Here is a 26,189-nt window from a genome sequence, read left to right on the forward strand (position 1 = left end):
CTTATCCTTGCCTACATTAGAGGGCTGTTGTAAGATTATGATGATATCGAATGCTATCCTTCACTGCTGTTATTGTTATCTACTAAGTGGTCTTGATTGCACCATGAGACGAACAGTCTGCTGTTGCAGGATGTAGCCCATTTTCTAACAACAGGGTGGATATGTAAAAGTACCAGAGCGCTGTCTCCAGGGCCATGTTCATTTTGTCAGATTAACAAAATACATTTAATTCGGTTTCTGTGTGATTTGAGAATAGAGGAAAATTGAATACTCTCCTTTAAAGGCGGATTCACCTTTGTTCTTGATAGAAGATCATCTATCCCTTCCCTGGGGTTCCTTCCTGCAATACACGTTTTCCCTACAACAAAAGAACCCTAAAGAAGATCCAGATAGTATCACATGAACCTACTATGGGTGTAAACTGTACAGAAATCTTAGTATATGTGTGTGTGTGTGCGTGGGCACAGGCACATGGTAATGGTACTCACCAGAAGATGTTTTCTTAAACTAAGCTAGAATGTCAAGATGAAAATATAGTGTGTTTTTTAAAAAACAAGAATGAAGACTTGGATCCAAAGTACGGAAGATCTAGGAATTCTAAATGTGGGAAACTGTTGGAAAACGCATTACCATATTTGAAAATAATGGAATTAGTAGGCACCTGGATGATCAAGCACCCAAATTTTTCCCTGATAGACATCAAACATATTTAATAATAGATGTGTGCTGATGTCAAAAAGTGTAATAATAAATCTAGATAGATAAAGGAGAGATTCAACCAAGGGTGCTTGCTCATCATAATCCTAGAGTTTGGCATTAAAATGGAAAACTAAGGAAGATGGTGTGAGGACAGGCTGGTATCTGGCATCTGCATAAGCACATCAAGGGTCAGGAAAGGTGGCCACTCCTGACAATATATTTTTGACCAAAGCCAGATTTCTGATAGCTTTACCTTTTCACACATGAATGGTATTGCAGCCATTTGGTTCTGGTAACCTGATTAGATCATCCTAATTGTCCCAGTCCTGGGACGTCAAAGTTTCCTGACTATATCTGTGGGAGGCTAATCTGTTCGTGAGCCTCATTGCGGGCCTTACCTCCATCTGTAAGGACCCTTTCATTTTGGACTCTGAATTGTGCACAAAGGTAAGATAATTTCCTAGATAAGTTCGAACCTCTGGACTATACTTGTCTCCCATCCATAGGGGGGAGGGATGAGAAACAGGGCTTTGAACTCTGTAACGCTGCTTTTTTACTTAACATACTGTTACAACCTTATACTGTTGTAGCCTTAAGCTAACTTTTAATACACCTTTCTGAAAATGCTTGGCTCTGATGTGATTCTGTTGGCGCTCAGCATCCAGTGGGACCCACAGAAGGGGCAGTTTAAGTTTAGGGTCTACTCTGGGGGTAAAAGAGGTAACCCAAGCACTCTCACAGATGGCGACTAAATTATGCTCTTTTACTACAAGATAATATATTAAACCAGTATTTTAAAAAGACCTGGAAGAATTTTATCAAAATATATATAATATTGAAGGAATGTTTTAGCTACGATTTGGGAAGCAAGCAAAGCTTTTATTAGAGGAATTGCATTAGTAACTGCTGCCAAGAAGCAAAGAGAAAAACCAGAACAAATCCAGATATTAATAGAAAAAAATTCAGAGGTGGAAACAAGAGATGGAAACACACAAAACCTCCAATAAAGACGCACCAGCCGAAGTCAAAACTTAAACAACCAATTAGACATGTTAGGTACAGGGGGGGGGGGGGGACATTCTAAAACAAAGTGATTTGGGAAATGCAAACAAACTTAGCAGATACTTGGTGTACCCTCATAGGAAGGAGAAAGTAAAAAAAGCGATAATGTGTAAAAAAAAGTGATAACATGTGTAAAGAAAGGTGATCAATTACATATGTAGAAAAAAGACATACAAGAACAATTTATCCAGGCACTTTCAGGATTATATAAAAAAGAAGTCTATTTCTGGAAAAAAGAATAAGATAATATCCAAAAGACACAAAGTTTATGCCTGAACTCAGAAATTTTTTAATTGAAATAATAATTCAAGAAACCTCCCAGGCAATAAAAAAGATGAAAGAAGACTAAGCAATAGCAATGTATTATACAATTACAAAAAGTTATGCATGAGATAAAGAAGGAAAAATGATACTTCCAGCTGTAGCACAATGTAAATATAATATTAATATATAAAGAAGGCAGTGATGCAATGCTACAGTCATGTAATCCTATCTCTCTACTGATACTGAATGTAGATTATAAAATCATTTCTAGAAATGGCAGAAAGGCTTTAAAAATATATCAAGTGAATACACATTGATCAAATAGACTTTATACCAAAGAGGCATATGAAAGATAATATATGATTCATAATAGATGCAATCAAATTTGTGAACAAGAAAAGAAAGCAGCGTTTTTATTTCTGGATGTGGAGAAAGCTTTTGATAATTTAACATGACCTTTTTTACTGAATGTACTTCAAAATATGGGCCGTGGACCTGAATCCTGGAACAGGATGCGAAGCATATACTTGACATTGTTTTATTGATATGTATATGACCATCCTCTGCTGTTTAGGGTTGCCACCTTCCAGATTTTCCCTGGGTGGAATCTATGAGCACAGAGACTACAGCGATCAGTTCCCATGGGTGGAGTCTATGACATTATACCTGATGAAGCTCCTCCCCTTCCCAACCTGGAGTTGGCAACCCTGAACCCAATACTTGTTCCTTTATCAATGCAGTATTTCATGACTCCTTGGTGGCAGTGATGCCGATATCCAGCTGCAGTCTGTCTGCTGTTTGTTGTACCTATAGGCCGTGATCAATCTACAAAAATCCTCATTAGCCATCTAGCCTGCACCAACCTTCTTAGTAATTTGTAGTCTAAAAGGAAAAAAAACACACAAGCCAAAACCCTTACTTTTTCAAGCTTCTTTACTTGACGACCGATGACTTGATAACTGCTGGTCTAGAAACTGCAACAAGAAAATTAGACTGACAAGACTGATTAGACTGACAAATAGATCAGAATATGCAGCAATGAAGCAGTTATCGGTAATTTTGCCACGGAATGACCCAAAATTTAAATGTTAAATTTAACATTTAAATTTAACGGAGGACTGGAAGAGAGCAAACGTTATTCCGATCTTCAAAAAAGGGAGGAAGGATGACCCAGGAAACTACAGACCAGTGAGTCTGACCTCTGTTGTGGGGAAGATAATGGAGCAGATATTAAAGGGAGCAATCTGCAAACATCTGGAGGAAAATTTGGTGATCCAGGGAAGTCAGCATGGATTTGTCAGACCAACCTGGTTTCCTTCTTTGACCAAGTAAGAGGTTTGCTGGATCGTGGAAATTCGGTTGATGTCGTTTACTTGGATTTTAGTAAAGCTTTTGATAAGGTTCCTCATGATGTTCTGATGGATAAATTGAAGGTCTGCAATCTGGATGTTCAGATAGTTAGGTGGATAGGGAATTGGTTAGAGAACCGCACTCAAAGAGTTGTTGTCAGTGGTGTTTCATCAGACTGGAGGGAGGTGAGTAGCGGGGTACCTCAGGGCTCGGTGCTCGGTCCGGTACTTTTTAACATATTTATTAATGATCTAGATGAGGGGGTAGAGGGACTACTCATCAAGTTTGCAGATGACACCAAATTGGGAGGACTGGCAAATGCTCCAGAAGATAGAAACAGAGTTCAACGAGATCTGAACACAATGGAAATATGGGCAAATGAGAACAAGATGCAATTTAATAAAGATAAGTATAAAGTTCTACATCTGGGTCAGAAAAATGAAAAGCATGCCAACTGGATGAGGGATACGCTTCTAAGTAACACTGTGTGTGAACGAGACCTTGGGGTACTTGTGGATTGTAAGCTAAACATGAGCAGACAGTGTGATACAGCAGTAAAAAAGGCAAATGCCATTTTGGGCTGTATCAACAGGGGCATCACATCAAAATCACAAGATGTCATAGTCCCATTGTATACGGCACTGGTCAGACCACACCTGGAGTACTGTGTGCAGTTCTGGAGGCCTTTTACAGGGATTGTTTCTTCTAACTCTTGCTTAAGAAATGTCATTTGGTATCTGGGCAGATGTTTGCTTGCAGCCAGTTTGTAGAAAATTGTTCTTATGTTTTGTATTTGTATCTCTCTATTCTGTGTGTGTGTGTGTGTGTAGTGCTTTACCTACCATGAGAGGGAAGAGAGAATGACTTGTCCCAAGCTAGTAAACACCATAGCTGAATTGGGGTTTGAACCAATTTTTTTATACCCAGGGGCTCAGTATTCTACCTATGGTAGCACATTGCCCTCCTCTGAATAAGAAATTCTGAGTCTCCTTCATGTGCATGTATGCAATAATAGATGCCAGAACAGAATATAAAATATGTCTCACTACTCCAAGGGAATCAGAAATAGATTTTAGAACTATCTTTGGGTTACTAAACGAAACATTCTGGGATTGTTTCCATCAGAAAGCAGTTTACTGAAAGGTAAAAATACTCTCGGCTTGACATACTAGTTATTAAATATCTCAGTTCCTTAATGTGAAATGTGTTTGTAATGTTTTAGTGGTTACTTCAGAATGAATTAGGTACAGTTGGAAACAGGATCTGATCAGATTTTCGCAAACATTCTTTTAAATCTGAAAACTCATATTCAGCCTTTCCTTTCTGATTTCTTTCCCCAGTCTCAGTAGCATCAATTCCTTGTATCTATGTACTGTTTGTGGCGCAGAGTGGTAAGGCAGCGATATGCTGTCTGAATCTGTCTGCCCATGAGGTTGGGAGTTCGATCCCAGCAGCCGGCTCAAGGTTGACTCAGCCTTCCATCCTTCCGAGGTCGGTAAAATGAGTACCCAGCTTGCTGGGGGGTAAACGGTGATGACTGGGGAAGGCACTGGCAAACCACCCTGTATTGAGTCTGCCAAGAAAACGCTAGAGGGCGTCACCCCAAGGGTCAGACATGACTCGGTGCTTGCACAGGGGATACCTTTACCTTTACCTTTACCTTATGTACTGTTTTCTTTGTTGCAAATTTCTACATTGTAAACTGATTTTAACGGTAGTTGCCCTCTTTCCCAGGGAACTGTAGGAATTGTTAGAAGGAGGATGAGGAGATAAGAATCTTTAATAGAATCTAAGCACATCACTAATCTGTACCTCTCAGAATTCTTTGGGTAAGCTATAGTATTCAAATGGCGTAGAATCAATGGAAGTTTGCAGTGAAGAAGAAGAAGATGGAGAACAAATCTTCGGAAGGTCTTGCCCCCGGGCTTATAGAACTGATGTTATGCCACTTCTTGGACTGGGTGGCAAAATTCACCCTGGTCCAATGTACCTCCTTCCTGTAGGAGTCTCCCCACTTTTTAGTATCCCCACCATATAATTAGTGCTGAATTTTCAGCAGCAGTAGATTTCCCATGAAGAGTATGAGAAAACATTTAACAGGGTAGCAAGTCAGGACAAGAATGTGTTGATGAGCATTTTACAAGAGGCATTCTGTTTGTTGGAAGTGCTTCTAGCCTGGTCCTTCAGAGTGGCATGTTGTGGGTCTCCGGGGAGATGGTCAGCACTCTGCAATGGCAAATGGACAAGTAGAAAGTTTTGACACAGTGATAAAGTACTGGATTAGTCTGCCTCTGCGGTTAGTCCTTGAATTAGTCTGCTTGTTTGCATTTGTTTACAGCTCACTTCATTTTTATTTTTATTTTTTTGCAAAGAAAATGCAGGCTGCTGAGAAAAAAAGAGACATCCATATGTCTCTGTTCTTGTAAGCAATTCTCTTGTGTGTGCCACCTTATATTTTTAGGAGTAGGGCAGAAAGATCAGGAATTGCAGTTATTTGAAAAATGCCGTCTCTGAAAAGGCCCTGATTTATTCCCAGGCACTATTCTTGATTAAGAGCCATAGACAGCTGCCACTTGCCTTTAAATAGACATAGCTCTGTAGGCTGTACGCCAGGGTTCAAGGGACTAATATATCTCTACCCAAATCGTCAGTGTTTAGTACCAAATGAATAATCATTGAGAATGTCTGCTTTCCTGATTTCTGGCTTGTGTTATATGCTTTCATGGTTCAGTAGAGAGAGCTGACTTTCCCAAACGTTGACCTAGTTAGCCTAGACATACTACCTCACTGAGCCATGCTAAATTGTAACTAAACACATAACAAAGGTAATATCTCCCAGAGCTTTGGCTCCCTTTCCTAGCTAGGTATTGATCAAAGGTGATCGATAGAAAAGAGAAGGATAGTGGTTTGGCTTATTTTCTCTAATAATTCCAGCATCTTCAGTCAGCATATTATTTTCTAGATCTGTGATGCAAGTGAGGTGGTAGGACTGTATTGGCCCCTTTGCCAAGATACAGTATTTGGATATTAAGTACTGTAAGTGTTGGGGCTTTTTGACTTGGCTTGGTCCTGAGTCCCTCCAGAGAAATCGAGCTGCAGAGTCACAGAGCATTTAAATGTGCAGTTATTACATACTTTTGTAGATGAAGCACAGGTCCAGACTCACAGTGCTTTGAGGTTTAAATGAGAGTAATCTTTACTAGGAAAAATTATTTACAAATACATATCATGTTCATCTGCTTTAGTCTCCTTACTGTACAGAAGCTTAAAGCAGCCTTTCTCAACTTTTTGTCCTAGAGAAACCCCTGAAACATTCTTCAAACTTCGAGAAACCCCTGAAGTGGCGCAGTAATGCGAATACAGTTGGGAAGCATAGCTGTGTACATAAACACATTAAAAATTAATTAACTCTCATCCATTCACAAAACCTTTCCAGGACCATCAAGAATGTATGGCTTAAAGAGTAGTTACAAAAGCAGCACATTGCAAGCCTCTATGTCTGTACTGTAAGCAGACCACATGCCTTTGCATCAGCAGATGGAGAGAGCAGATAGCCTTAATGGTTACTTCCTAATTGCTTCTGCAAAGGCACACACTGGATCTGCTCTTTCTGAATATAGAGGAAGTGGGCGGAAGCCCAGTTTAAACAAAGGGAATCCCAGCTATATGCTTGGGATTTTTCATCTGCAAGTCCAGAGTGATCATTAGGTGTCAGTAATGAGCACAGGTACAGCTCAACTGCTTAAACAGCTTAACAACAGCCCTTCATGGTGTCACTTTGAATACCAATAAAATTTAATTTAAGGTTTAAGCCTTATGCACTATGCACACTTCTACAGATACATTGGAAGAAGTGTGTTTGCACACAAAAGCTTATACATTTCTCAATGGAACAGGCTTCCTCGGGAGGTGGTGGGTTCTCCATCTTTGGAAATTTTTATCAGAGGCTGGATAGCCATCTGACGAAGAGGCTGATTCTGTGAAGGTTCAAGGGGGTGGCAGGTTACAGTAGATGAGTGATTGAGATGCGAGTGTCCTGCATAGTTTAGGGGGTTGGACTAGATGACCCAGGAGGTCCCTTCCAACTCTATGATTCTATAATTAAATAAAACTTTTTTGGTCTTAAAGGTGCCACTGTATTCAAACTTCAGAATTTTTGTGTTATCATTAGCTATACGACTGGGTAATCATTTGCAGGGTCAGTGCCATACATCTATGTTCATAGCTTTTAAAATAGTGGTCCTACTGGGAGCAATCCTAAACAGACCTACTTGGAAGTAAATCCCATATTATTCAACTGATTGCGGCCACTGTCTTTTAATCTTAGGAGGCAATGCTTTCTTAGTCTTGCAGTATGAATCCTTTCAATTAAACTCCAGAGATAAGAGTATGATGAGACCCTAAAATCCACACAAAAGAAGCTTATGCACAACCTGTGTCAAAGATAGCTGTTAACATGGCTTATTTATTTGGTTTATCCCACTGTGTGGCTACTAGAAAAGAACCTGTAGGCTCTAATTTGCCCAGCTAAAATGGAAATGGACTGTAATCTACTTCTGATTTATGTATTGTAATTGAGGATCTCGTTATTCTAATGAAACTCAGTCTCGGCACTCGGCTTTAGGAGTTTAAATGGCTTTGGTAAGAAAATCTGCAGGTAGGTAGAATGCAATACCAGCCAAACACTCTCATTTCTCATCATCTTGTACTGGGCTTCTGTCCAGAAGAGGTTAATGTCACGGATGTGTTAGTGAAAAAGATTCATAGGCCACAAAGTCCTGCCAGCAGAAATGCTAATCTGTTGAGAATAACATGCTTGATTGCATCCAGGTCAGGTTTGTTTCCAGCCTTTAAAATAAACTGGCTTCAAACTGCACGCATCAGGCTGGGATGTTAGATGATCCCGTGCGCACTAATGGTGTTGATGCTATCTGTATTTCTCAGAATGAGGCTTATATTTCTGGTTGTGTCAGGTATGGTGCTTGGAGTTACAGGTGCTGATAATGTTTCAGGGGGATCTAATGGCGCAGAGGTCATGGAGGAGGAGGAGGAGGAGGAGAAAGAAACAGTTACCTTGATTGCTCTTGGCTCCTTTCTCTGTTTGAAACAAAGCAGCAGTCTGGAGTAACCCAAGGAGTAGCCATTGTTTCTAGTGATCTCGAATGGATCCTTCAGGCAACTTTTCAAGGAATCAAACCAACTTTGCATCTTTTGCCAGCAAGGTATACTGTAACCCACTTGACAAGTTCTAGGAGGATAAAACGATATTCTGTGAACAAGCCAGTATGGTGTAATGCAGGGGTAGTCACCCTGTGGTCCTCCAGATGTCCACGGACTACAATTCCCATGAGCCCCTGCCAGCATTTGCTGGCAGGGGCTCATGGGAATTGTAGTCCGTGGACATCTGGAGGACCACAGGGTGACTACCCCTGGTGTAATGGATACTGCCTGGCTAGCATTTGGGAGACACGGATTCAAATCTGTATTCAGCCAGGAATCTCACTGCCTGACCTTGGGCCAGTTAGTACTTCTCAAATTAGCCCATGTGAAACAGTTACTTTTTAAAAATATTATTTAAAAAATTCTATTTATTCAATTTATGTACTGCCCATCCCTATGGTGTCTTGAGGCGGTAGATTTGACAACCTGTTTACAAAATAATGTTTGCTGTATTACCAAAAACAAAACAAACCCCCTGTTACAATATGAAAAAGAGGCACGAGAAAGAAATGTCACACTTAAATGAAGCTGTCCAACTATCGTGCATATTGGTTAAGCTTTATTCATTCGGGCGATAATAATTAGAAGGAGAAGAAGAAGAGTTGGTTCTTTTATGCCGCTTTTCCCTACCCGAAGGAGGCTCAAAGCGGCTTACAGTCGCCTTCCCATTCCTCTCCCCACAACAGACACCCTGTGGGGTAGGTGAGGCTGAGAGAGCCCTGATATCACTGCCCGATCAGAACAGTTTTATCAGTGCCGTGGCGAGCCCAAGGTCACCCAGCTGGTTGCATGTGGGGGAGCGCAGAATCGAACCCGGCATGCCAGATTAGAAGTCCGCACTCCTAACCACTACACCAAACTGGCTCTCAGTTACAACATTTATGAGAAAGTTACAACATTTATGAGAAAGGAAAAAATGAAGTTAATAGTGTACAAGCTATAAGGTTTCATACTACTTCTCTAAGCATGCAGATATTCAACTTACTCTTCAGCATTTGAATTGAACAAAGCCTGCAGTTGGAGTAATCAAAGCAATTGCATCATTTAAAATCAGCAGGCACAAAATAAATGCACCACTAGATAGACATCTCTAGTGTATTGCTCTAACAGTTCTAGACCTTCTGAAGGAAAACGTCAAAGACATATTTTAGAGCTTTCCTTCAAAGCTCACCTTTGTAACACTTTCTGAGGAAGATGGGCTTGAATGGGCCAAACTCTTATCACTGGAAGTCTTTGTGGTCTGAGATTTCACACTTTTTGCTGGATTACCTGTTGTACTTTGGGACAGGCTAATGCTTAAGAATCTTGCTGCAGAGCATTCTGGGAGAAGACATTCATATATTCTCTGAAACTCTTGTATTGTTGTTGTTGTTATGTGCGAAGTCGTGTCCGACCCATCGCGACCCCATGGACAATGATCCTCCAGGCCCTCCTATCCTCTACCATTCCCCGGAGTCCATTTAAGTTCATACCCACTGCTTCAGTGACTCCATCCAGCCACCTCATTCTCTGTCGTCCCCTTCTTCTTTTGCCCTCAATTGCTCCCAGCATTAGGCTCTTCTCCAGGGAGTCCTTCCTTCTCATGAGGTGGCCAAAGTATTTGAGTTTCATCTTCAGGATCTGGCCTTCTAAAGAGCAGTCAGGGCTGATCTCCTCTAGGACTGACCGGTTTGTTCGCCTTGCAGTCCAAGGGACTCGCAAGAGTCTTCTCCAGCACCAGAGTTCAAAAGCCTCAATTCTTTGACGCTCGGCCTTCCTTATGGTCCAACTTTCGCAGCCATACATTGCAACTGGGAAGACCATAGCCTTGACTAAACGAACTTTTGTTGGCAAGGTGATGTCTCTGCTTTTTAGGATGCTGTCTAGATTTGCCATAGCTTTCCTCCCCAGGAGCAAGCGTCTTTTAATTTCTTTGCTGCAGTCCCCATCTGCAGTGATCTTGGAGCCCAGGAAAATAAAATCTGTTACTATCTCCATTTCTTCCCCATCTATTTGCCAGGAATTGAGAGGGCCGGATGCCATAATCTTTGTTTTCTTGATGTTGAGTTTCAAGCCAACTTTTGCACTCTCCTCCTTCACCCGCATCAACAGGCTCTTTAGTCCCTCTTCACTTTCAGCCATTAGAGTGGTATCATCTGCATATCTGAGGTTGTTGATATTTCTCCCTGCAATCTTGATCCCAATTTGTGACTCCTCTAATCCCGCATTTCTCATGATGTGCTCTGCATACAAGTTAAATAGGCAAGGCGACAGTATACAGCCTTGCCGAACTCCTTTCTCAATTTTGAACCAGTCAGTGATTCCATGTTCAGTTCTCACTGTTGCTTCTTGACCTGCATATAAATTTCTCAAGAGACAAATAAGATGCTCTGGTATTCCCATCTCTTTAAGAACTTGCCACAATTTGTTGTGCTCCACACAATCAAAGGCTTTAGCATAGTCAATGAAGCAGAAGTATACATTCTTCTGGTACTCCCTAGCTTTCTCCATGATCCAGCGTATGTTGGCAATTTGATCTCTAGTTCCTCTGCCTCTTCGAAATCCTGCCTGTACTTCTGGAAGTTCTCGGTCCACATATTGCTGGAGCCTAGCTTGTAGGATTTTGAGCATAACTTTGCTAGCATGAGAAATTAGTGCAATGGTGCGGTAGTTTGAACATTCTTTGGCGTTGCCCTTCTTTGGGATTGGAATGTAAACTGACCTTTTCCAATCCTGTGGCCATTGTTGAGTTTTCCAAATTTGCTGGCATATTGAGTGTAGCACTTTTACTGCATCGTCCTTTAAGATTTTGAATAGTTCAACTGGAATGCTGTCACCACCACTAGCTTTATTGTTGCTCAGACTTCCTAGGGCCCATTTGACTTCACATTCCAGGATGTCTGGCTCCAGGTCAGTAACTACCCCACTGTGGTCATCAGGGATGTTAAGCTCGCTCTTGTATAGTTGTTCTGTATAATTTTGCCACCTTTGTTTAATCTCTTCTGCTTCTGTGAGGTCCCTACATTTTGGTCCCTTATCATACCCAACTTTGCATGAAACGTTCTCTTCATATCTCCAATTTTCTTGAAAAGATCTCTGGTCCTCCCCATTCTATTGTTTTCTTCTATTTGTTTGCACTGTTCATTTAAGAAGGCATTCTTATCTCTTCTAGCTTTTCTCTGGAATTCTGCATTCAATTGGGTGTATATTTCTCTTTCTCCCTTGCCTTTCACTTCCCTTCTCTCCTTAGCTATTTGTAAAGCTTCCTTAGACATCCATTTTGATTTCTTGCATTTCTTTTTCTTAGGGATGGTTTTAGTTGCTACCTCTTGTACAATATTGCGAACCTCCGTCCATAGTTCTTCAGGCACTCTGTCTATCAGATCTAATTCCTTAAATCTATTTGTCACCTCTACTGTGTATTCTTCGGGGATATGATTTAGTTCATACTTGAGTGGCCTAGTGCTTTTCCCTACTTTCTTCAATTTAAGCCTAAATTGTGCAACAAGAAGCTCATGATCTGAACCACAATCAGCTCCTGGTCTTGTTTTTATTGACTGGATAGAACTTTTCCATCTTTGGCTGCAGAGCACATAGTCAATCTGATTTCTGTGTTGACCGTCTGGTGATGTCCATGTGTAGAGTCGTCTCTTGGGTTGTTGGAAAAGAGTGTTTGCTATGACCATTGTATTCTCTTGACAAAATTCTACCAGCCTGTGCCCTGCTTCATTTTGTACTCCAAGGCCAAACTTGCCTGTTATCCCAGTTATCTTTTGGCTTCCTACTTTAGCATTCCAATCCCCCATGATGATAAGCACATCATTTTTGGGCGTTGCTTCTAGAAGGTGTTGTAGGGCTTCATAGAACTGATCAACTTCATCCTCTTCAGCAGCAGTGGTTGGGGCATAGACCTGGATCACTGTGATGTTGAATGGTTTGCCTTGGATTCGAACTGAGATCATTCTGTCATTTTGGGGATTGTATCCCAAGACTGCTTTTCCTACTCTCTTATTGATTATGAAGGCTACTCCATTTCTTCTGCGAGATTCTTGTCCACAGTAGTATACCTGATGGTCATCTGAGTTAAATTCACCCATTCCTGTCCATTTTAGTTCACTGATTCCTAAAATGTCGATGTTCAGTCTTGTCATTTCTTGTTTGACCACGTCCAGCTTGCCTTGATTCATGGATCTGACGTTCCAGGTTCCTATGGAATAAAAATCTTTACAGCATCGGACTGTCTTTTCACCACCAGTTACTTCCACAACTGAGCGTCCTTTCGGCTTTGGCCCAGCCGCTTCATTCATTCTGGCGCTACTCGTACTAGCCGTCTGCTCATCCCCAGTAGCATATTGGACACCTTCCGACCTGAGGGGCTCATCTTCCGGCGTCATATCGTTATGCCTATTGGAACTGTCCATAGAGTTTTCATGGCAAAGATACTGGAGTGGTTTGCCATTTCCTTCTCCAGTGGATCACCTTTTGTCAGAGCTCTCAGCTATGACCTGTCCGTCTTGGGTGGCCCTGCACGGTATAGCTCATAGCTTCACTGAACTACGCAAGCCCCCTTGCCACAACAAGGCAGCGATCCTTGAAGGGGGTACTCTTGTATTAACAATGCCCATATCTTCATGAGTTTGTTTTAAGGATACCATGGAGGGAAGGAAAACTACATCTGCATTTCTGAACTCCTTGGGTGAGGGCAGGCGATCAGTGTAAAAAGATAACCAGCTGAAGGCTCTAATTTTTTGATTAAAAACAGGACTTTCCTATCCTAGAAAATTCATAATAGATCAGCAGTGATTCCAAGCTGCTTTAACAAAAATCATTTTCCTGTTTCACAAAATAGGTAAATCACACGTTAAAATACCAGGGATATGCAATTATTGCTTGCTGTCAGGATGATGTTTGTTGTCATACTTCGGCTTCCAATGTGCCAAAACACAACTCAAAACCTTCTTGTCTTCTTGACTACTGCAACTTCCTCTCCTCCATCCTCCCACTCTCGGTCAGCTTCCAGTCAAGTTAAAATAAATTGATCCTTGATTCTTGCTTGCTTGACGTCACCTCCCCTCCCGCAGTTTATTACTCATTTTTTGGGAGGGGAAGAAGAGACAGTAGGCATTTATGTATACAGTGAAAGAGTTGTAGGGAGCTGCAGCTTTCTGCTTTTAGAGTGGCAGAATAATATGCAATCAGAAAAATCTGCAAAATATTTATTTATTTATTAGATAACATTTGTAAGTCATCCTTACAGTAGCTCACCAAGAACTTGTAAAAAAACCCAAAATAAAATCAAGTTTGCCCTTCGAACAATCCAGCACACAAACCCAATTTGGCATCACACGAGGAACTAAATATACAGAAAGCAGCAGTCTGCGAATGCACATAACACTGCAAGGAACCATTAAGCAAGCTCGCTCTCAGTTTACAAACTTCCCAAAGGCTGAGAGAGATGATAGCTTCTTTACCCTCTCTTCGGGCTCATTCTACAAGATCAGGGAAATATTCCAGCTCTTCAGTGAGTTATATTGCAGTGAGTCAGCCAGAGAGGCATAGCTGGGTTGACTTGAACTGACAAATGGTCTCCTATAGTCCTTATGATACTTGGATCCCAGTCCCATGAACAGTTTAAGGATAAGTCCAAGCACCTTGCATTGAAAGCCAATTTGCAGCTGGTACTGCTCTTTCGGTGGGCTTTTCCACATGTGTGACTCACTCCTGTCTTGGTAAGCGGTGGAATTAGTTTGGACGCAGTACTTCAATGGCCTATTATGCACGGCCGCTGAAACGGCGGCATGGAGAACACAGAGGAGGAAGAAGCGAAGCAAACCGCTTACGCACGAGCGGAATGCAACGGCGGCAAAACCCAGAGTATCCGATTATGCACGTGGCTACTCCGGAGCCGCTTCTGGTTGCGCCCTGGTCCCGGGAAGCTCCACTTTCTTCCGCATCTCGCTAATGCGGCTTTTTCAGCGGCATACGTTGACTCTGCGCCCGGTTGCTGCCTGCAGTGTGCATAATTGGTGATTTTAGCTGCCGCCATTCCACCCCGAATGCGGACCTTTCACTCCGTGCATAATGGGCCAATGTGTCTTCCCTCCCTCTTCATTTTCATAGTTCTACAGTCAGGGTTTTTTTCTACACATGTCTTAAATAATCAGGATTTTTAAGGGAGGTTGCTGTTGTTCAACAACATCAGAGGTATCACAGCATACTCCCCCCCCCCCTTTAGTTTTTCCACATAGTTATACTGATGTCAGACTCATGTCTGTTTTTTGGTCTTCAAACTTGGGAGAGGAGGGAGTAATTTGATGATAACAGTCCAGTCACTGAAAAGTGGATTGGAAATAGTTGGAAGTGGGTGGGACAAATGAAACCTGATGCATTTGGAAAAAATTGATTTTCAGAAAAGGATTGCAATACAAACTCCAGGTGGGGTAGGGGCACAAACAAAAGCTGCAAAAATTAAAGGCACAAAAATGCATGTAGAAATCAAAGGATAAATGGGGCCAGCTTTGATTGGGGGGGGGGGACCTATGTCAAAAATCCTAGTATTTGCATTATGTGGACCTGTAGATTTATCCTGGAACAAATTAGTTGCCATATTGTATTACCAATGGCCATTTATGAGGCATTACCTCTTGGTATCTGGACTTGGTTAACCCTGTCAGCTTTCTGAAAATCCCTAGTCTCTTTCAATCCATAAAATGTCAACTCTGGGTTCTCTCTCTTTATTCCCAGTCTTGTTTTAAGCATCATTAGAGAAATAACTACCTTACTTCCTTTACTGGCGTCTAACATCCCTACATTTCTGGCACACAGGAATTAGCTTTTCAACGGACACACTTTCTCTTCCTTACATCCACATATTGTGAAGCGTTCCAATTATAACAACCACCCACAACTCTATTTCTGCATTGTATTGTTCCTGCCCTGTGTGAGTCTGCTCCATTGTATCGTTAGTCTTTGAGTTCAGAATTAACTGGCTTGGCACAATTTTCCTGCTCTTTAGGGCTGCAACATTCCGTTGACAACAGAACAATAACAATGCTATTTGTGGCTATAGTATAATCTCAAGATTTGTAATAGCTTTTCAAGAGCCTGTGTTAGTCTTGAAAGCTGTAACTAGTACTGTAAATTTGACAAAACAAAAAGAAAGAACAGTGTGATAAATACTGAGTACTTTGTTCACGTGTAACTAATTAAAAAGTACTCATTCAAAGAACCTTTAACAGCACAGTTCTAAGTCTTTTGAAGTACTTGGGCCAGGGATTCTCAACCAAGGGTCCATGGGAGCTCCATAGGGGGTCTGTGGCCTTTCCCCTCCTGCCTTAATGGACTTTGCAACCAGCTAGAGAATGGGCCATTTCCATTGCTCCCCCTTCCCCCTCCTGATCATGAGTGTTCCTGGGTGGATGTGGAGTCTGTATGCCTACTCCCATCTTAACTGCCTCCTGTTTCTCCCCCCCCCCCCCATCCTTCTCATGGTTGCCTGTTAACATGGGTGGTGATTTCACTTCTGGTGACATGTCACCTCCAGGGGGTGTGGCAGGGAGGCGTGGCCAGCTGACCTCACTTCTGGGTCTCCTCAAAGCCTGAAAAATAATTTCAGCAGCTCCTCCAAGGCTACCTGAGGCACTAGAAAGTGTAACTGCTTAGGACTGCACTGTAAGTGATAAGTTCAGTTTAAGAAGAAAGCATTTGAAAAAGGTAACTTGTTTGCGTAGTACCGTTAGATTCAATAACAGTATTTTCCCTTTCTTTTTCACAAGCTGGGTCGATGCAAAGTCACAGTCAGTGAATGTTCCCCTATTGTATTTTAGAACTGTTTACATTGGCCAACCTGGACTTCATATGCAGATTTGGTATTACCAGAAGAAGAGTTGGTTTCCTGCACACCGCTTTTTACTACTCAAAGGAGTCTCAAAGCAGCTTACAATCACTGACCCTTTATCTCCTCACATCAGACACTGTGAGGTAGGTGGGGCTGAGAGAGCTCTGAAATAACTGTGACTGGCCCAAAGTCACCCAACTGGCTGCATGTGGAAGAATAGTGAATCAAACCAAGTTCTCCAGATTAGAGGCTGCTGCTCTTAACCACGATCCCAAGCTGTCTCAGCAGACATGAATTCAATAGGGAACTGGACTGATGGTTAAAACGGGTGTCTTTATTCTAGACATACTCTTCAGATTCATCCTGCCTCATTCTAATTCATCATTAGTTGAGAGTCAACAACCACTCTGGATCATTAAGGCCCATTATGCACCGAGTGGAAGGTCCGCATTCAGGGTGGAATGGCGGCGGCTAAAATGACCAATTATGCACGCTGCAGGTGGCAACCGGGCACAGAGTCAACGTATGCTGCTGAAAAAGCCGCGTTAGCGAGATGCGGAAGAAAGTGGAGCTTCCCGGGACCACGGCGCAACCAGAAGCGGCTCCGGAGTAGCCGCGTGCATAATCAGATACTCTGGGTTTTGCCGCCGTTGCATTCCGTCCCACGCGTAAGTGGTTTGGTTTCCTTTGCTTCTTCCTCCTCCGCGTTCTCCATGCCGCCATTTCAGCAGTTGTGCATATTAGGCCTTAGTCTTTCCCCTGGCGGTTGTTATCTTGTAAAACAGAACATACAAATGTCCAGGGAAACTGGGCTTCTGGAACCTCTTGGTAATAACTCCTCAGCCTTCTGCTGTGTGGGTGTGTGTTTGTATGTATGAAAGAAAGAGAATGTGTACTAAACGAATATAACACTTCATGCATCTGAAAAAAAGGGGCTCTTTTTCAAGAGAGCTTACAATACTATAAATTCATTAGTCTCTAAGGTGTCATAAGGACTTCTGTTTTGGCTGCGGCATACCAGTATGGTTTCCCCTCTAGGATTCAGTTGCAAAAGCTGTTGACTCCGGCATGACTGATGGCTTAAAAATATATATATTATTTATATGAGAGCAGTCCTCATTCCCTAAGGTACAATAGCATGACTTTTTGAGTCCAACAATGAGTTGTTGGTAAGAAGTCAGGGAAGCACCAAGACCAGTAGATAACCATCTGGTATTTATTTGATTTGTATTTTTGCCCACAATATATTGAAATAGTGCTTCCTCATCATTTGAATTTCATTTGGTTGTGTTTCCACATTCTTCTAGATCTAGTTCCCCCATCACTTCTCCTTGGCATTTCTTAAAATTGTCAGGTTCCATAATGCCCCACCCTCTATCCTGACGATATTTCTTGTTGGGAATGAGCTATAATTCCTGGCCTGGGCATGTTAGTCTTCCTGCTAATAAAACGATCATCCATCTTGTCCCTGGAGGAGTTCCAATTTCTCATAGCTCAGTCATTCTTACTAAAACACAGCTTTTACTTTCCGTCTGTATCTGAGCCTTAGACAGACAGGATGTTTTGAAAGCTACGATGCCTGTTAATCATGTGAACACTTAGTCTTTGGTTCAGAGTAGCATTTAAACAAATACCTAAGTGTTGTCCTGAACCAAAATATTTCCCTCTTTTGTGCTGCTGCACAAAAGCTATTTGCTTTGTTGCTGCAAATATTACCTTGAGTCTGTCCGTCTCTGTCTCTATTTATCTACATTGCCAAACCTTTATAAGAAATTCACTTGTCTAAATTGAGTGTACACACCCATTTTGTGGATGAATACTAGTGTGAGTTTGGAGGTGCTGTTTGGTACACAGGTATCCAAAATGTATCTCTCTATAATCACTAGCGAAACCTGTGCCAGAAAAATGGAATATGCCCTCTGTTGAATTAAAACAGCAATAAGTCTTGTGCATTGTATTGGGGGGGGGGGAGTATCAATCTTTTAAATTTGCTGATAGGTATCATCTTTTGCAGTAAAGGATAAATGTTATCCATTTCTGGATCGTCCCTTTCATCTTTTAAGGATTCTTCAGTATATGTTATAACTTGCAAGTTATAATTTATATATATCAGCATTTAGTATCTGTCTGGTCTAGGCTAGAAGGATCAAAGTTTAGGAAGGTTGTCAAAAGAGGGATCTTTTGGCAGAGATCAGTCAGCTGATACCCAAGCCAAGTAAGAGTGGCAGCATAGCTGAGGAAAATTCCTGTTTTTCGCAAAGGAGGAATGGTTTCAGAATGGATCGTAGAAGGGGGGTGTCTGTAAAGGTGCAGCCAAAAAGCCAGCAGAGTAATTAATGATTGCTCCGGAAGGTAGACAACAAGAGAGGTATAACGTATCATTGCAGTTGGTCAACTGCAAGCAGAACCCAGAGGCTATGACATCTCTGGGGGGCAATGAAGTAGAACTAAAAGCTGTTCCAAATGGAGTATCTTGAATACAAATGGGTTCTTGATATATGGATTTATTATTTATTTATTTATTTCTTACATTTTTATACCGCCCTCCTTTGCAGCTCAGGACAGTACACAGGGAACATGAAAACCAACGTGAATTCAGTAACTGCATCAATCAACAACAACAATAACATCAATAGCATTGAACATTGTATAAGAGACTTTCTTTTGTGCCTTAGTATAGTATTTATCTATTGAAAGCACTAATGAATATGTAGAAGTGTCAAAAATGTGTTATATTGAATACATAGTAATAATGAAACCAATGTTGTCATCAAAATAGATTTGATATGAAGTTTGAAACTTAAACATTGAATACACTTGTATCCCAACAGAAAGAAGAACATTTGTATTTTATAAAAATTATAACGAGAGGTGTTGTAAAGGAAAATATCTTCTGTCTTATATATTTGTACTACACGATTGTCTTCAACAAACACGACTGTGTTGTAAAACCTCCGTTTTTTCTTTCCCTTATCTGTATGTTTTCCTCAATAATAATAATAATAATAATAATAATAATAATAATAATAATAATAATAATATGATATCAGGGAAGCATAGAAACAGTGTGATCCTTAGTACTTTGTAGTTACAGTTCACAGTAAAAACATTTTTAATGGATAGCAAAGAAACATATACCTTGACAGAAGTGGTCTACACACATTAGGGTGCCTGTGAGAAGCTCACAGGGGAGGTGGAGGAAAGGCTACTCTCTTTCCTGGCTACCACTGCTTGCCTACCTTCTGTTGGGCACAGACTGGGGTAGTGGAACTCCTCCTCCTACCATAGCTGCTTCAACTTGCCTGCCTTTTTTCCTTTCCCAGATGGATTCTGGGGACAGAGTAATGGCTGAGGAAGGAAGATATAGCAAAGCTGTTCTGGCCACTAGCTTCATCTGTAGTTCAGTGGCATCTAACATCCACCATGTTAGTCTCTCCACAGCCTCTTGGAAGTCCCCCCTCTTACTTGTCTGCCCACTCTCCAAGCTTGCTTAGTTTGCTTGTTACTAGAAGCTGTTTTCACCATTCCCCCTTTCCCTGGATTTGCTTGTTGTTGGTTTGCAAACTTACCAATCTTTTTTTTTTTTAATGTTTGGGATTTTTCTGTGAATCTGAGTATTTTACCGGGTTTGCAGAAAAATTCTTCATCTCTCTACATGGCCATTTTAAAATGAAAAACAACAACATCCAGAAACATTTCAAGCTCCCAGGACCATTCTGCATTTGATGTGAAAGCTGCCATTCTTCAGCAAAGGCACTTAGAAGGATAACTCCAGGGAGAAATTGCTGAAACGTAATCTAGTGGGCAGTTTGACTGTAGTCATTGTGACTTAGTTCAAGATGGGCATTTTCTCACCCACTTCCTGTATTAAATTAGTTTATGAATACTAAAGAAATTGTATTTATTTATTTATTTAGCATATTTTGATGCTGACTCTTGAAAGAAGCGATACTGTCCCTATAACAAGCCCCTGACAGTCATCTGGGCATTGCATTTTGAACCAATGGAAGTTTCTGAACAAATTTCTAAGGTAGACCTATGTAGAGTGCATTTCGGTAATCTAACTTAGTTGTGAACAGAGTACATGGATCATTGTGGCCAGGTCACACTTTTACAGGAACAGCTGCTGATCCAGTTGGGACTGATAAATAGAGCTGCGTGCTCTGTTTATCTTAAACCTCTCAACCATAAGCCAGGATCTAGTAGTACCTCCAAGTTACGAACCTGCTATATCTTCAGGACAGGGCTGGTTCTGTAGTATCCAAGTAGTGTTTCCATTGACCAACAGCACCTCAGGACTGAGCTTCAGTGTATTGGCCTTCGCCAATCCCTTCTTCGGGGATGCATTCCACAGACTTAGTTTTTAGGGGGAAATAGAGCTGGATGTCTGCATATTGGTAGCAACTCACTCCAGATCCTTGAATGGCCTTGTCCAGCATAGCTGGTAAATTCCCACAAGATACCATTATGCACTATTAGCTTCATACTCCATTTGAGACTTATTCTTTCTGGACCATGAAAGGAAGCTACATTATACAGTTACCACCCAAATATCCATGTATTTAACCAGGGCAGAAGGTTATTTGTAAAGAGGCCTCTACATTTTATCACTGCCTAGAGTCACAATCAATAATTTCAAGCAATCTCTACTGGATCCTACCTTTTGAAATTATTATTGATTTGCTTTATGTCTGGAGCCATTGTGTATTACATAATTTGTATGCTTGACCCGTGAAGAAGGCCATTCAGCCCAAATGCATTTGGTCAGAGTCACATATGGTCCTTATTTGATACGGTTCAAATAATTTTACTCTGTGTATGTGTTTCTATTATTTGAGACTAAAATTGATTGTCTTACTTTTTTGTAATAAATACATGCATTTTTCATATAATTGTACATAACCATGGAAATACTGCTGAAATATTTTTTAGGCTTTGAGATACTAGGAAGTGATGTCAGTTGGCCACGCCTCCCTGTCACGGCCCTCAGAAGTGAGAGTAGCCTCGGCTGACAAAGGTTTAAATGGCCAGGGAGGCTATGCCTTCCCATCACCTCCAGGCCTATCATTGGCCACTTTGGGAGGGGGTGGGCCACCTATCCAAAAAAGGGTAGATTAAAAAAAAATTAAACCCCTTTTTCTTTCCTGTTTGCTTGGAGCTGAAAACAGCAGGCACAGAGTGGGAGGCCTCTTCCCAGCTGCCATTTTGAAAACCCTCACATTGCAGTACCATTGAGGAGCTTTTGATAGTTTAGTAAAGTGATAGTGACCGTGCACTATGCTACTGGGTATAGTATGTATGATCGGTTGCTGTAAATAGGCTCCTGCCACATAATTTCTGCATAGTTTAACATGGAAGGTTAATACGTATGCTTTGTTTTAGCTCATTTTCAGATTTCTGCTTGTTTTCAATTTTCTGCAATCCAGGCCCTGTTGCATTGTATCTTAGGTGCCTTGTCCTGTTGATCTTATTGACTGACACTGGGCAATCCACCTTGAGTTCCAGAAAGACAGGCCAACTCTGCATATCTGCATGCGTGCAATTGTTATGCGTGCAAATGTCTGAAGTTACGAAGTTTTCATGTTTTTGGAGAAAATGACCTAGCACAGACTGCATAAACACATTACTGTTAGCAATGGAAGCCATGCTAAGTATTTCTTTTACCATACAGAATATCTTTATGGCAAAGTCTATGATTTGTTGCAAATAATGCAAATTGTAGGCCAAATTTGTAGCCCAAATTCTGAAATCCCTGCTTATAATATGTAGCCCGAGTTCTGCTGCCAAAATTCTTTTGTTGAAGATATCTGTCTCTTAGATCTCATGGGGAAACTTTATGATTATTAAATCTCACTTGCTGATTCTAAATAGCTGGTATCCATAGTTTGATAATGCTTTCTTTAGGGAGGATTGGAGTCAGACACCAGGAGAAAATGTCCTTGTTTGTTTTCTTCAGCTAGACCCAAAAGCCTGTCTTTCCCAAAGTTCTGACTACTGTGCAGAGACACCTAGTGACCAATTCAAATTATTGCAAGTGAATCACAAAAATATTTTGAAATCTGCGACTCTACCAGACGTGCAGACTTTCAGTAAATGCATGGCAGTAAAAAATCAGTATCTTAGTAGATTTTCCTTCTCCCCTCTTCCTATCTGATGTCCACTTAGAGGACACAACATCAGCATACAAACCTACTCTAGAAAAGAGCGGCAGGGTAGGAGTTTCATGACCTTGTTGTTAGTGTTTAAGGTTCTACTAGACTCTTGCTCTTTTCTCCTGCTTCAGACAGACTAACCTAGCTACCCATCTAGACCTACTCTAAGCATGGGGTTGGATCCTGACTAAAATTTCCAATGTTTCCCACCATATCCCACTAACCTCTGTGAAAGAGAAATAGCATGAGGGAGGAAGGGTTGGAAATTGCCAGTTTGGTCTTGACCCAACCCATGATGTGTAAATGGTATCACAGAAGTGAGGATCTATGCATAGGCCTTGTGCATGCAGTTCTATCAATGCATGATTATATGCAGAAAAGGCAGGGAAGCAGCACTAATAGTAATTTGTCCCCCCATGTGTCCATTGAAGTGCATGTGAAGTTTAAATGGGGGATAAAATAAACTACTACTTAGATAATTTTGGGATCAAATAGGACACCGAGGAGATCTCTATTTTGTTATTTAGGCACAAATTCTTAAATACTGTGACTTGTTAAACATCTATTAGTTCTTGCAGATAATGTATTCTTTGGCAAAATGGGAGAGGTTGAAAATACCCAGTAGCTAGAGTAAATTAAAAAGGTAAAGGTATCCCCTGTGCAAGCACTGAGTCATGTCTGACCCTTGGGGTGACGCCCTCTAGCATTTTCATGGCAGACTCAATACGGGGTGGTTTGCCAGTGCCTTCCCCAGTCATTACCGTTTACCCCCCAGCAGCAAGCTGGGTACTCATTTTACCGACCTCGGAAGGATGGAAGGCTGAGTTAACCTTGAGCCGGCTGCTGGGATTGAACTCCCAACCTCATGGGCAGACAGCTTCAAACAGCATTTCTGCTGCCTTACCACTCTGCGCCACAAGAGGCTCTTGCGCCACAAGAGGCTCTTAGAGTAAATTAGGGGTGTGCAAAAACAAAACAAAACAAAACAAAAAAATAGAACACACCCATGCCGCCACAGTATTCCCCCAGTATGGGTATATTGAATTGGTATTTCCTAATATTCCTGAAACCCAATAACAGTTAGGTATTTGGATTCAGTAAATATTCAGAAACCAAATTTTACTGGCACCATTATAGTCAATGGTCCCCTTAGGCTAGAAAGACGAATCAATCTGGAGGTATCTGGGGGCCTGTTTTTTGAGTTATAGGTACCAAATTTGTGGCATAGCTGCTGGTTCCCTTTCTTACTCATCTTTTCTCTCCTACCATCAAGTTAGGAAAAAAAATGATTAGGGGGTCCAGTTCTGTGAACCCCCAAAGAAGGTGCCCTGTCCTCCTTTTAAAAAAATGACATATTGTTTCCAATGGAGGGGAAAAGGCATTTAAATTTTAAAGGGAACCAGCATGATATAAAACAATATACAAATCAGTTCTGTCATACAAGTCTAAAAAACTGTGAGGAAAGTTACAACAGGCAAGGGAGCAGCAAATACAAAAAGATGGCCACCCTGGATGCCCCGTCAATCCTGCCACCCACCCAACCTCCACCTCCCGTCCAGCCCCACAGGTACGTGCCCCCCCCACCCCATGCCTGCTCTCATTCCCAGGGTCCATTAGCGCCCATTGCATTTTTGCATGCAATGGGCTTCTGGGCTAGTATATACATAAATATATCTCCCAATCCCTTTGTTTATATGAATCAGAGCTGTTTCAAGTGGCAGGCTTCAACATTCCACATCAGTGAATATACTTGCCAGTAAGCATACTAACCTAATAACCCTGGCAAGCTTGGTTATCCTGCTGTACACATAATTCTCTTTTTCCTGCTCTCCTTTACATACCACAAATAGAAAAAGACATGAAAAAAGCCGTGTTGGATCAGAAGACGAAGAAGAGTTGGTTCTTATATGCTGCTTTTTTCTACCAGGAGTCTCAAAGCGGCTTACAATTGCCTTCCTTTTCCTCTCCTCACAATAGACACCCTGTGTAGGTAGGTGAGGCTGAAAGAGCCTTGATATTACTGCTAGGTCAGAATAGCTCTATCAGGGCTAGTTATTATGGTTCTTTTGGACAGAGCAGCTTTCTCAGTGCTGTGGTGAGCCCAAGGTCACCCAGCTGGCTGCATGTGGAGGAGTGCAGAATCAAACCCGGATTGCCAGATTAGAAGTCAACCCTCGTAACCACTATGCCAAGCTGGCTCTCTCAGGCCAGTGGCCTATCCAGTCCAGCATTCTGTGTCACACAGTGGCCAAAACCCAGACGCCATCAGGAGGTCCGCCAGCAGGGCCATAAGAATATAAGAGAAGCCATGTTGGATCAGGCCAGTGGCCCATCCAGTCTAACACTCTGTGTCACACCGTGGCCAAAACTGTGAATAAGACCAGAATTCTCAAAGGTTTAAGAGGCAGCACTTTTGGAAGTAGAAATGAAAGAAAATTCAGTGACAGAGCTTTATTGCTTTCTTCACCTGATAGTCTTCAGATGCAGTGTGATTATATGATGGACAGACAGGTGATACTGCAGGGTTTAATGTCAATGCTCCCAACTGCTGGCTGGCTGTACTTTGATGTACCCAGTGTACTCTTTGAGACATTAATCATTACTGAATCTCCTGAGCAAAATGGTAACACAGTTTTAAAATAACATCGCTATCTCAGGAAGTTACATAAATATGAAAACCTTCTTTGGTCCTCCTGTCCTAGAACAAGTCCTATAAAATCCCATCTTGTGTTGGTTAACTAAACTCACTTCAAAGCAAACTGTAAATGTATCTATTGTGGGTGAATATTATGCAGACTTCCTTCAGGGATATTGTTTCAAGGGGAAGCCAAACCTTCCTTTTCAGTCTTTATACAATGTTTAGTTATCTTGAAAATCATTTTAAGTGGTCCAATTAAATCCACACCATGCATGCAGTCAGAAGAGGGCCAGCATGGGGTTTGCAGGCTTTCTCAACTAGAGTTTCATGAAACCGTGGGGTTTCTTGGCAGCCCGGGAAGGGTTTCCTGAATGGGTGGGAGTTAATAAATTTGTAATATATTTTTTAAATTGGGTAAACTTTTATTGGGTGATTGACCTCCCCTCCCAAAATGGCCAATGATGGGCCTGAAGAGGGTGGGAAGGGGAGGGGTCTTGGGTGGGTGTGTACACAGCTATGCTTCCCAACCATATTCTGCACAATCACACCACTTGGGGTTGTTTTGAAGCCTGAAGAATGTTTCAGGGGCTTCTCAACAATAAAAAGGTCAAGAAAGGCTGGTGTAGTGGTTAAGAGCAGCGGCTTCTAATCTGGCGATCCGGATTTTATTCCCTGCTCTTCCGTGTGCAGCCAGCTGGGTGACCTTGGGGTCACAGCCCTGATAGTGCTGTTCTGATTGAGTCTTAGAGCTCTCTCAGCCCCACCTACTTCACAGAATGTCTTTGGTGGGGAGAGGAAGGGAAGGTGATTGTAAGCTGCTTTGAGACTCCTTTGGGCAGTGAAAAGCAGGGTAAAAAACCCAACTCCTCCTCCTCCTTCTAAATGTTGCTATTCTCTGTAGAATGTGAGGTTGATAAGAAGTGTTGTATATAAGCATTGCACAATTGTCCTGTAAAATCATATCAATAGAACATAAAGTAGTTTTCTG

The 26,189-nt window shown here is 41.6% G+C and overlaps 1 protein-coding gene across 9 annotated transcripts in view; it reads left to right on the forward strand.

Moving 5' to 3' along the window:
* ATXN1 (ataxin 1) overlaps positions 1–26,189 on the forward strand; it is a 287,654-nt gene that overhangs the window by 186,252 nt on the left and 75,213 nt on the right. The window lies entirely within an intron of this gene.

This window comes from Paroedura picta, chromosome 9 (genome assembly GCF_049243985.1).
Source record: "Paroedura picta isolate Pp20150507F chromosome 9, Ppicta_v3.0, whole genome shotgun sequence".
NCBI classification, from domain to species: domain Eukaryota; kingdom Metazoa; phylum Chordata; class Lepidosauria; order Squamata; family Gekkonidae; genus Paroedura; species Paroedura picta.